General features: G+C 38.7%; 1 protein-coding gene across 1 annotated transcript in view; it reads left to right on the top strand.

The window, feature by feature from the left end:
- Window positions 1-13,260, top strand: part of GUCY2F (guanylate cyclase 2F, retinal) — a 136,406-nt gene that overhangs the window by 22,212 nt on the left and 100,934 nt on the right. Inside the window, exon 2 of the mRNA XM_055563131.1 lies at window positions 3,443-3,567. The gene's annotated coding sequence lies outside the window, so the exon portion shown is untranslated. The remainder of the gene's footprint in view (window positions 1-3,442; window positions 3,568-13,260) is intronic.

Genomic DNA, 13,260 nt, shown 5'->3' with positions numbered 1-13,260 from the left:
GTCTGGTATTCCCATCTCTTTCAGAATTTTCCAGTTTATTGTGATCCACACAGTCAAAGGCTTTGGCATAGTCAATAAAGCAGAAATAGATGTTTTTCTGGAACTCTCTTGCTTTTTACATGATCTGATGTTGGCAATTTGCTCTCTGGTTCCTCTGCCTTTTCTAAAACCAGCTTGAACATCAGGAAGTTCACGGTTCATGTATTGCTGAAGCCTGGCTTGGAGAATTTTGAGCATTACTTTACTAGCATGTGAGATGAGTGCAATTGTGAGGTAGTTTGAGCATTCTTTGGCATTGCCTTTCTTTGGGATCGGAATGAAAACTGACCTTTTCCAGTCCTGTGGCCACTGCTGAGTTTTCCAAATTTGCTGACATATTGAGTGCAGCACTTTCACAGCATCATCTTTCAGGATTTGAAATAGCTCAACTGGAATTCCATCACCTCCACTAGCTTTGTTAGTAGTGATGCTTTCTAAGGCCCACTTGACTTCACATTCCAGGGTGTCTGGCTGTAGGTCAGTGATCACACCATCGTGATTATCTGGGTCATGAAGATCTTTTTTGTACAGTTCTTCTGTGTATTCTTGCCATCTCTTCTTAATATCTTCTGCTTCTGTTAGGTCCATACCACTTCTGTCCTTTATCGAGCCCATCTTTGCATGAAATGTTCCCCTGATATCTCTAATTTTCTTGAAGAGATCTCTAGTCTTTCCCATCCTGTTTTTTTCCTCTATTTCTTTGCATTGATCGCTGAGGAAGGCTTTCTTATCTCTTCTTGCTATTCTTTGGAACTCTGCATTCAGATGCTTATATCTTTCCTTTTCTCTTTTGCTTTTCGCTTCTCTTCTTTTCACAGCTGTTTTTAAGGCCTCCTCAGACAGCCATTTTGCTTTTTTGCATTTCTTTTCCATGGGGATGGTCTTGATCCCTGTCTCCTGTACAATGTCATGAACCTCATTCCATAGTTCATCAGGCACTGTATCTATCAGATCTAGTCCCTTGAATCTATTTCTCACTTCCACTGTATAATCATAAGTGATTTGATTTAGGTCATACCTGAATGGTCTAGTGGTTTTCCCTACTTTCTTCAATTTGTAGTAACTGTTAATTATCATTATTAACAAGAGAGAGACAAGTGTTTACGGAAGTCAGTAAAAATATCTCTTTAGAAGTTTATATATTTTTATGTAAATTTTATTTATATAATTTTATTCATGTATTTCTCAGCTACTCCTACCTAGAAATTTGGAATCTTATGTCTATTCAGGATTTTCGAGCTTTTCTTGAATATGGCTCCTTGAGAATCCATCCTAGCCCTTATCAGAACACTCCTGTGAAGTATCTGCTGGCACTGTAGGGCGATCTAGAAGGCCCTCACTTGCATGAATATTTCCATCAGGTTACCCAGCATTCCACAATTAGGGATTGTTTCCTTTGGGTAGTCACCAGGTTTTCCTGGAGCCCCTGTTAAGATGCAAGCAGCCTTGGAGGCATAGCACAAGAGATGCATTAGTGGAATGTAGCAAGGATAAGAATGGGCTTTGTTGGAGCCAAATGGCCTTGGGTTTGAATTTTAACTACATCATTTATTCAGAATCAGACTGTCTGGGTTTAAATTCTGGCTCCACTGATTAGTGGCTGTGTGACTTTGGGTAAGTTACTTTAACCTCCTATCTTTATGTCTGCAATTCAAACTGTATCTGCCTTATGGGATCACTGTGCAGATTAAAGGAACTAGGAATTCCAAGATAGGGATGCTGGCCATATCATCAGTACTCAATAAATATTATTATTGTCTAACTTATCTGAGTCTTGGTATCGTCCTTTACAGAATGGGGGGAATAATAGCTACTTTCATGGTTATTGTGAATATAAAATGAGATCATATACATATAAAAATGTTTACTATATTAAAAAAAAAGGCAGACAAATAATGAGTATTGGCAAGAACAGGTGGAGAAACAAGAACTCTTATGTATTTATGGTGGGAATGTAAAATGGTACAGCTTCTTTGTTTTCTTAGCTTTTTAAAAATTGGTTTGGCCTCCATGTGCAACTTGTGGGATCTTAGTTTCCTGACTAGGGATGGAACCTGGGCCCCCTACAGTGGAAGCACGGAGTCCCAACCACTGGATCTCCAGGGAAATCTCAGGTATAGCCTCTTTGGAAAACAATTTGACAGTTTCTCAGAAAGCTAAACAGAGTTATCATCACATGACCCAGCAATTTTATGTTTAGGTATATACACAAAAGAATTGAAAAAGTATGTCCACACAAAAACTTGTACACATGTTGGTAGAAGCATTATTCATACTAGCTAAAAAGTGGAAATTACCCAAATGTCTGTCCATTCATAAATGAGGGAACAAAATGTGATATATTCAATAAAGTAGAAAATTATTCAGTGATATTAATAAAAGCGAATGAAGTACTGATCCATGCTACCATATGTATGATCTTTGAAAACATTGTGCCAAGCCACAAATGACAGAATATTGTACGTGTGCATTTATATGAAATTTCCAGAATAGGCAAATCCACAGAAAGTAGATTGGTGGTTGACAATGGCTGGGGGGAGGGGAAGAATAGAGAATGACTGCTAAATGGATACAAGATTTCTTTGTGGGGGGTGGTAAAAATGCTCTGGAATTGGACAGTGGTGATGGTTATACAACTGTGTGGTTATATATATCAAAGCCACCAGATTGTATGCTTTTAAGTAGTGAATTTTATGGTATGTGAATTGTGTCTCAATAAACCTGTTAGTTTTTTTTTAATGTCTGCCATGTGGTAGTCATCATTTAACAGAAGTCATTTTTAGCCACCAACACCTCAGCTCTTACCTTAGGATTCCAGAACAGTTCCCTGAATGAATGACACTCATGACAAGGAAGATTGCTAAGGGAAAACAGATAGATTTAAAAGGTGAGAGTATGTGCAGAGTTGAGGGGTTTCTCTTGGAAGGAAAGGCAGTGAAGGCATTCAAGGAGAACAGAAGAAGGAGACAAACTTCACCTACTTTGAATTTTGCAGGGAGTCAACCTGCAACCTTTCATATCATGGACTGGAATCACAACTGATGAATGTTCTGGCATTTAAAGCCACCCTGGAAAAAGGGTGATATGTGATTATTAGAATGTAAAAAGGAAGAACAAAGAACTCAGAGGCAAAATCCGAGGGTATATGAGTCCAACTTTGAAAGGTAGAAGAAGGCAGTAAGTAATCTGTTGAGGACGAATTTATCCAGAGGACTGTTTGTTAATCTCTGGGTCAATGCATTTAGGTCAGCACCAACTCTGCTACAGGTGGGATCAATTTAAAGGATTAGAAGTGTCTCTAAATCCTAATCCTAGTCTTGGGCTAGGGATGCTGAAGAGAAATTTTAAAAACGATTTACTATCCCTCTCAATTATTTACCCCATTAATGGAATTTATCAACAGACTGGAGTCCTTGGCAGGATTATGAATGCGTAGAGGATGCACCAAAATGGACACACTGAGTAGCCATGCCAGAGATTTGCCTGTGCAGACGGTAAATTGAAGACATTTGAGCAGTGAATTACATGGTGAGTAGTTGACAGCTCTTGTTTATTAGAAAGATTGTAGTGGGGAAAAAACACAGCCCACTTGGCAGCTCAGACTTCTGACTGAGATACATTAGTTTTACAGCAATGTGCAGTAGGGGAAAAAAAGAAACAAAATAAAGAATGAAAGAGGAGAAAGAATGAGAGAAAAGGGTTGGAAAAGGAGCTTTCAGGACACTTTAAATCAAGATTTGGGCTCAAAGGCTCTCATCCAAGTTTTCATTTAGTTACTCTCATGATTCTTTTTTATTTCTTCCCGATGTTGTCTTACACAAGCTGTTAACTTGACTCAGGCTGTAACTGCAAAAATCAGTCATCCATAGATGTCTTCAGCTTGACAAGCTAGGATGAAGAATCATTTTCCTCAGAGCTATTTGTCATAGTCTTTCTTTGTACAGGTTTAAAGAACAGACATTTCCCTTGTGAAGTCAGGCTTCCCGTCACATTATGAAAGCTAACAGAAATAAAATGTTGCATCCCTATGCTCTAGTTACTTTCCATCGAAGCCCGATTCCATGCAGGACTTCAAACCTGAGTTATCTGGGCAATAGCCCCAGAAGAGCTGTGGGTCAGTAGTATTCAACTTTTAAAATTTCATACCTTCAAACTGTCAGTTATATCCATATTTCCTTTTAACCTGAAGGAAGGCTTCAGCAGGCTTGTTGTGAAGGCGGTGTTTTTTACATGAGAACTTTTGTTTTTAAACCCAATGAAGAAGGCTTAGGGTATCCTCTCTTACCCCTCCCTCCCTCTTCCTTTTTTTCCGTTCCCTCCTTCCTTCCTTGTCTTCCTCTCTTTTCTGTCTTCCCACATGTTTTCTCAGACTAAGTTTGCTTCTGACAAATTCTGGGATCAGGGATTAAGACTAAATTCTAGAGCAACACAGAACTTTCTGGTCTCCAAGGGAGTCCTAGAAGAGTTAGAAATACCATCCAAGGCATGAAATAGAGCCCAGGAAGAATGGAGGGACAAATCTTCAGCTTGGAAGTTGTTTAACAAAGGGCAACACCTAGACAAATATAAATAGAAAGGTATTTTCTGACATGTGCCTTGAGGAAGGATCTATGTTGTAAATGTGTAAAATTGAAAGATGCTACACAGAAAGAGCAAAATTTTAATTTAAATTTTTATTATAAGAACACTTAACATGAGATCTACTCTCTTAACAAATTTTTAAGTGCAAAATATATACTGTTAACTATAGGCACTGTGTTGTACAGTAAATCACTAGATCTTTTTCAACTTGATTAACTGAAACTTTATATTCATTGAACAACAACTCACCATTTCCCTCTCTCCATAGCCCTCAGCAACGACTATTCTATTCTCTGCTTTAATGCATATGACTATGTTAGATAGCTCATATAAGTAGAATTATGCAATATTTGTCATGGCTTATTTCACTTAGCATAATATCCTCCAGGTTAATCCATGTAATTGCATATGGCAGGATTTCCTTGTTTTTAAAGGCTTAATAATATTCCATTTTATGTATATACCACATTTTCTTTTCTATTTATCCACCAATGTACATTTAGGTTGTTTCTGTATCTTGGCTCTTTTGAATAATGCTGAAATTAACATGGGAGTTCAGATATCTCTTTGAGAACCTAGTTTCAATTCATTAGATACATATCCAGAAGGTGAACTACTAGATTATACGGTAGATCTATTTTTAATATTTTGAGGAATGTCCATACTGTCTTCCACAGCTGCTACACCATTTTACATTCCGACCAACAGTATGCAAGGATTCCAGTTTTTCTGCTTGCTTATCAACATTTGATATCACTTAAAAAAAAATAACCATCTTGACAAGTGAGGGGTATCTCATTATGGTTTTGAGTTGCATTTCCCTGATGATTGAGTAATATTGAGCACCTCTTCATCTACCATCTGTGTATATTCATAGACATAGCATTTGTATGTCTTCTTCAGAGAAACATCTATTAATGTCCCTTGCCCATTTTTAAATCACATTATTATTATTTGCTGTTGAGTTGTAGGAGTTCCTTACATATTTTGAATATAAACCACTTATCAGATTTAGAATTTGAAAATATTTTCTCCCACTCTGTAGGTTGCCTTTTCATCCTGTTGATTATTTCCTTTGCTGTGCAGAACTTTTCATTTGATGTAGTCCTTCTTTTTTGTTTTTGCTTTTGTTTACTGTGCTTTTGGCATCAAATCCAAGAAGTCATTGCCAAGACTAATGCCAGGAAGATTTCCGCTTGTTTTCTTCTAGGAGTTTAATAGTTCTAGCTCTTACATATTTAGATTTTTGATCCATTCAAGTTAATTTTTGTATATAGTGTAAAGTAAGAGTCCAACTCATCCCTTTTTAGTTTTCCCATTATCATATGTTGAAAAAACTGTCCTTTCCTCACAGGACAGTGAGGACAGTGTATTCTTGGCTCCCTTACTAAAGCTCAGTTGACTCTCTATGCATGGGTTTATTTCTAGTTCTCTATTCTGCTCCATTGGTTTATATGTCTGTCATTATGTCAGCACCACACTGTTTTGATTACTGTAGCTTTGTAATGTAGTTTGATATCAGGAGTGTGATACTTCCAGCTTTATCAGGATTGCTTTGGCTATTCAGATTTTTTTGTGGTTCAATATGAATTTTAGGATTATTTTTCTGTTTCTATAAAAAATATTGTAATTTTGATGTGAATAATACTGAATCTATAGATTGTTTTGTGTAGTAAGGACATCTTTAGAATACTAATTCTTCCAATCCATTTCCTGGGATATCTTTCCATTTATTTGAGAGTATTCCTTAATTTCTTTCATCATTGTCTTATAGTTTTCAGTGTGAAAGTCTTTCACCTCCTTTGCCAAATTTATTCCTAAGTAGCTTATTATTTTTTGATGCTATTGTAAATAGGATTGCATTTTAAATTTACTTTTTTGTATAGTTCATTGTTAGTATATAGAAATGTGACTAATTTTTGTATGTTGATTTTATTCAACTTTATTTATTTATTTTTATATATATAAAAAATATATTTTTTATGCAACTTTATTAAGTTCACTTTTAAGTTCTAATAGGTGGGGTTTTCAGAAAAGGCAATGGCACCCCACTCCAGTACTCTTGCCTGGAAAATCCCATGGATGGAGGAGCCTGGTAGGCTGCAGTCCATGGGGTTGCTAAGAGTCGGACACGACTGAGCGACTTCACTTTGACTTTTCACTTTCATGCATTGGAGAAGAAAATGGCAACCCACTCCAGTGTTTTTGCCTGGAGAATCCCAGGGACGGGGGAGCCTGGTGGGCTGCCGTCTATGCAGTCGCACAGAGTTGGACACGACTGAAGCAACTTAGCAGCAGCAGCAGCAGGTAGGGTTTTTGTTTTGTTTTGAGTCATTAGGGTTTTCTGTGTATAAGGTCAAGTAACCTAGGAACTGGGATAACTTTACTTCTTCATTTCCAATTTTGACATCTTTTATTTCTTTTTCTTGCCTAATTGCTCTGGCTAGGACTTCCAGTACTAAGTTGAATAGGAGTGGTAAGAAAGGGCATCCCTGTCCTGTTTGTGATCTAGAGGAAAAGCTTTTAGTGTTTTACCCTTGAGTATGATGTGAACTGTGAGCTTATTATATATGGCCTTTATTGTTTTGAGGTACATTTCTTCTCTACCTATTTTGTTTAGAGTTTTTATCATGAAAGGGTGTTGAATTTTGCCTAATGCTTTTTCTGCTTTTATTGAAATGATAATGTGATTTTAATTCTTCATTTTGTTCATGCAGTATCATATTTATTTATTTATGAATTTGAACCATCCTTACATCCCAGGGATAAATCCAATTTGATCATGATATATAAATCTTTAAAGTGCTTTTGAAAAACAAACTTTTTAGAACTTGGACTGGGTAAGCATTCTGCTTAGGTGGAATGCCCTGATTTATAACTTAAAAATGCCAACCTTACAACTAGAATAGACAGCTAATCACTTTGATCTGAGAAGTGCCAAAACTCCCTTTATTTTTCTCTTCAAAAAGTGGCCCATCCCCTTTTGCCTACCTGCTACTGATGCTTGAAATTGAAATGATAATATTATAGATTAATTCCTTCATCATAAACTTCTCCCCACCCCATGTTTAAAAACAAACACCATTTGTTGGGGAGGAGAAGGGGAAAGTATCAAATATTATTTTACATATCAGTGGAAATCAGTTAAAGAGTTTCTTTCTGTAGAGTTGCTTTTCCTGTCCATTAATAGAGGGAGCAAAGAAAGCCCAACTAGAAGTTTGAACACAAACTTTGCTTGCTGGATAATTTGCCAAAGGTGGTTTCTAACCAAGGCCTAAAATAGAGCCTTTTCAAGAACATGGTAATATAAAACATTTTACTTGTACTCCATGTCTCCTCTTCACTATTTTATTCAACAAATATTTTCTGAATACCTATAATGTTTCAGGCTGGGCACGGCCCTGGAGATACCATAGTGAGCAAAAACAAGCAGGGAACTTACGAATTTGACTTTACATAGAACCATGTTGATGGACATTATTGCCCTTTTCCTCCTGATGTGTGTATAGTTTCTTTTCAAATTTCTTGGCCAAGCCTTATATGCCCCCACTTTTTTTTCCTGTAGCTACAGGCCTGGCTTACCAGGTGGCACAGTGATATAGAATCCTCCTGCTAATGCAGGAGACTCAAGAGACATGGATTCAATCCCTGGGTTGGGAAGATCCCCTGGAGGAGAAAATGGCAAACCTTCTCCACTATTCTTGCCTGGAAAAGTCCATGGACAAAGGAGCCTGGGAGGCTACAGTCCATTAGGTCACAAAGAGTCAGACACTACTGAGCCACTGAGCACTCACACACGCCTAGGACAAACCAGGTTCTCAATGTATCCTTCCTCATAATGATGATATGATAGTGAATAGTTCTAGGAGTCCAGATTTTCAGTGTGGCATAACTCAAGCAAGGGTGGGGGGAACTTCACATTGTAAGTACTTGATAGAGGATTCTAGACCAAAATTTAAAATGATCAGGAACTGGATCTGCCAGATAGAAGCAAGTGCTAAACACTTCAGCAAAATCTAATTAGAACAGCAAAGCCTAGGGAATGTTGAATGAATTCAGAAAGCAGTTTAATAGTGCAGAGGTTTAGAAAACCTCTTATAAGTACTGCTTGGAAGAAGTACAGAATCCCAGGATCAATGTAGGTCAGAGAAGAAAACGACTTGAAGATCCTCTAGTTCAACATGATATCTTCAATGTCATATGGTGAGTCAGTGGCAGTCCTGGGTTAAGGATCCACGTCTTCCAATTCCTAATGCAGTCCTCTTCCCAAACAGCAAGGAAGAACTAGTATTTACTAAAGGACAGCTGCGTGCTCAACATTCTATCTTATTTAATCCCTTACCTCAAAGGCATTAAATTTACCTCTTATTTTGTAGATGAGGCAGTTAAGAAGCAAAACGAATGTGCCAAAGGTCATACTCCCAAGTCTTCCACTCTCAAAGGCTAGGATTAGCTTCATATAGAGTACAATGTGATTGGAGATCCATTCCCCTAGTTGTGCAATACTGCACCCTGAGTGAGGGGTCCCCAGGTTTGGCTGGAACACCGGTGGCAAATTTCTTCCAGTTGGATGATAAATTTCTGTTCATCCCTCCCAGTTTACTCCATCCATCCCTCTAATTACCTATTTTATTATTTCAAGGGGAACAAGAGATTTAAAAAAAAAGCCATCAATGAATCATTCAGGTTCAATCTGGGTAGCATAGAAGGTACAATAAGGATGGTCTCAGTGATTTCATAGATTAGGGGCTGTTGGCAGGCAGTGCTTGATCAATTGGGGTACAAATCCCCATCCTGCTACTATGTGCTCTTAGGAAAGTTACCTTTTCTGAGCCTTAGTTTCATCATCTGTAAATGAGGGTAATAATAGTACCTACCTCAAAAGGTTGTGATGAGTTGATTTTATTTTTTGTTTGTTTTTACTTAGTTATCACTATCATAATTTTATTTTTCATTGAAGAATAGTTTATTTACAATGCTGTACCAATGCCTGTTGTACAGCAAAGTGACTCATATAGAGTCACTTGTATACATATACAGACTCAGTTGTATACATATATACATTATTTTTTATATTCTTTTCCATTATGGTTTATCACAGGATGTTAAATATAGTTCCATGTGCTATGTAGTAGGACCTTGTTGCCTGCTATATAAAATAGTTTTAAGTCTGATAACCCCCAAATCCCAGTCCTTTCCTCCCCACCCACCCTCTTGACAACTACAAGTCTGTTCTCTATGTCTGTGAGTCTGTTTCTGTTTTTTAGATAGGTTCATTTTTGCCATACTTTAGATTCCACATATAAGTGATACCATATGGTGTTTGTTTTTCTTTCTGACTTTCTTTTCTTAGTAAGATAATCTCTAGTTGTTCCCGTGCATGAGTGCTTAGTCACTCAATTGTATCTGGCTCTTTTGTGACCCCATGAACTATATATAACCCACCAGGCTCCTCTGTCTATGGGATTTCCCAGGCAAGAATACTGGAGTGTGTTGCCATTTCCTCCTCCAGCCAGTTGAACCCATGTTGGTGCAAATGAAATTATTTCATTCTTTTTTATGGCTGAGTAGTATTCAGAGAAGGCAATGGCACCCCACTCCAGTACTCTTGCCTGGAAAATCCCATAGACGGGGGAGCCTGGTAGGCTACAGTCCATGGGGTCGCTAAGAGTCGGGCACAACTGAGCGACCTCACTTTCACTTTTCACTTTCATGCATTGGAGAAGGAAATGGCAACCCACTCCAGTATTCTTGCCTGGAGAATCCCAGGGACGGGGAGCCTGGTGGGCTGCCGTCTATGGGGTCACACAGAGTTGGACACGACTGAAGTGACTTAGCAGCAGTATTCCATTATATATATATGTGCACATATATGTGTGTGTGTATATATCACACACACACACACTACATCTTCTTTATCCATTCATCTGTTGATTGATATTGAGTTTTAAAAATAAGGTAATACATGCAGAATTTACCCAGTGTTTGATACATAGCAAGAACTCAGTAAGTTTTAGCCTTTTATCTCCTAGTGCTAATTTCTGATTTAAATGTACAACTTCTGGGAGATAACCCATCAAACTAGGTATGTTTGGGGAAGAAGAGGCAGTTAATTGGCCTCCTGGCTCTGCTGCTGTCAACAGAGCTCTGCTCCCCATATAGAATGGCCTTCATTCTGCTGAATCCTGGTGGTTGAAAGAGTGAGGTCCTAAAAAGACAGATCATACAGCTCAGTGTCGTTGTCCCAGTACAAAAATAGGGACCTCTCCCATGCTACTCCAGAGAAGGGTCTGCTCCTAGACTGACCTGGCTTCCAAGTTTTATCATGCAAAATAAGGGATCAGGGCCAGGGGAGGATGGAGAGAGAAGTGTGTGGCTCCTGACTAGAGCTCACCTTGTAGTGCTAGACTGAGAGCTCTTTGGAGGCTGAGTCCCCATCTGAACACCTTGTCCATTATAAATCTCACCCAGATGCTTTCACCAGAGCACACAGAATGCATCTATTTCAGGGGAGGAAGGTTGCATTAGATAATTTTTGAAAGTCTAGGAATAAATTTGATGTCTTTATGCATATAAGCAGTGCAGAACTACCTTTTAACACCTCCAAAGCAAAGTTGGAAGTTTCCCCCTCAAACCTACATACCCCCAGTTCATGCTGTTTTTCGAGCTGTCTCCTCAACTGTCATTCTTGACTGTCCTTTCCATGAGCTTTCACCTGCTCACAGATGATGGAGCATACTATTGTGATAGGTCTGTAAGATCCAGCAGATGTTCCTCTGGCTGGTTTCTTGAAGAGTCAAATTTTCTCATAAAATGAGGGATGAAAGTCAAGATAATAACCAACAGACCTAGCACAGGCAGAATTGTTGCTGGCAATAAGCAACCAGTTGTGTTTGCCCAGTTCATACCAGTGCTGATTATTAGCCATGAAGAGTGTCATACCATTATTTTGATCTTTGGAATTAACAATTCACTAAGGATTTTCCTCATTAACATCACTCCCAATCAAGTAATTGTTTTTCTTTTTATATCTAGTGAACCTATTCTTGACCTTAGACCAAATTTAATGTTTTATTAATTGATTTCACAAACATTTATCTGGTATCTACTACACGTTGGCTAGGCATTAAGGAGATGAAGAAGATCGCTAGGAAATCCCATTACAGGGGGCTCTGCTCTCCATAGAAAGTTGCCCTCATTGCCCACCCCTTATAGTTGAAAGTGTGAGGTCTTGTAAATACAGAGATATCAAACAGTTCAGTATCCTTGTCACAACATAGACCAGAAATAGGGACTGTTTATAAATCAATGGAACACCTTTCCTAATGGGTGTAAGTATGAGGCACAGGTGGAAAAACAATGAACTCAACCTGGGGGTGTTAACTAAGGCTGAACAGAGTGGTGAACACTTCATTTGGGTTTTGCTGGTAGAAGGTTCATCAGGAGAATCTGAAAGTGGAGTATGGGAGGAAGGAGGAGGACATTCAAGGCAGAAGGAATGGCATTTTCCAAATCCTATGCTTGACACTATGTGATACATGTCTGTAGAACTGTAAAAAATTTACTATAGCATCAGATGAGAATAGGGAGATGGGGTATAGAGAAAAACAAGGGTCAAATGGAGAAAGGCTTTGCATGCATTGTGTTGAAAGAGGTCTCCACATTTACTGACTCCACTTCATTAATTCCCATTCAGAGGGACTTCCCTGGTGGTCCAGTGGCTAAGACTCCAAAGCTCCCAATGCAGGGTGCCCAGGTTTGATCCCTGGTCAAGAAACTGGATTGCACATGCCACAACTAAAAAGGTCCTATGTGCTGCAACTAAAAGATTCCACATGCCATAATGAAGATCAAAGATCCCTGGGGCCAATGTAAGGCCTGGAGCAGCCAAATAAATAAAAATAAATAAATAATTTAAAATACTTTATAAAAAATTCCCATTCATTTTTGACTCATTGCAGCCTTACTCTCTGAATCCAAATCTGATGGACAGATACCTTTCTATCTTTAGCTTACCTGACTTCTCAACAGAATGTGAGATGTGATAAACACTTTTCATCCTGAAAGCGTCATCTTTCTTAGATTGTAAGAAACCACTAGCTCCTGGACTTTGCTGTTTTTCCATACTGTTCATGGAAGTTTTGATTATGACCTCCCTTTTCTCTGTCTGAACTTTGTGTTGTGGGTTCTCAGGGCTTTGTCCTCTGACTTCTTACTTTACTCTGCAACTCTCTTTTGTTGATCTTATACACTGCCATGTCTTCAGTTCAGTTCAGTTGCTCAGTCATGTCTCCTACTCTTTGCGACCCCATGAATTGCAGCACGCCAGGCCTCCCTGTCAATCACCAACTCCTGGAGTTCACCCAAACTCATGTCCATCGAGTTGGTGATGCCATCCAGCCATCTCATCCTCTGTCATCCCCTTCTCCTCCTGCCCCCAACCCCTCCCAGCATCAGAGTCTTTTCCAATGAGTCAACTCTTCACATGAGGTGGCCAAAGTACTGGAGTTTCAGCTTTAGCATCAGTCCCTCCAAAGAACACCCAGGGCTGATCTCCTTTAGAATGGACTGGTTGGATCTCCTTGCAGTCCAAGGGACTCTCAAGAGTCTTCTACAACACCACAGTTCAAAAGCATCAAT

The sequence above is a fragment of the Bubalus kerabau genome, chromosome X, assembly GCF_029407905.1.
Source record: "Bubalus kerabau isolate K-KA32 ecotype Philippines breed swamp buffalo chromosome X, PCC_UOA_SB_1v2, whole genome shotgun sequence".
Taxonomy (NCBI): Eukaryota; Metazoa; Chordata; class Mammalia; order Artiodactyla; family Bovidae; genus Bubalus; species Bubalus kerabau.
This window is presented reverse-complemented; position numbering and strand designations above follow the sequence as displayed.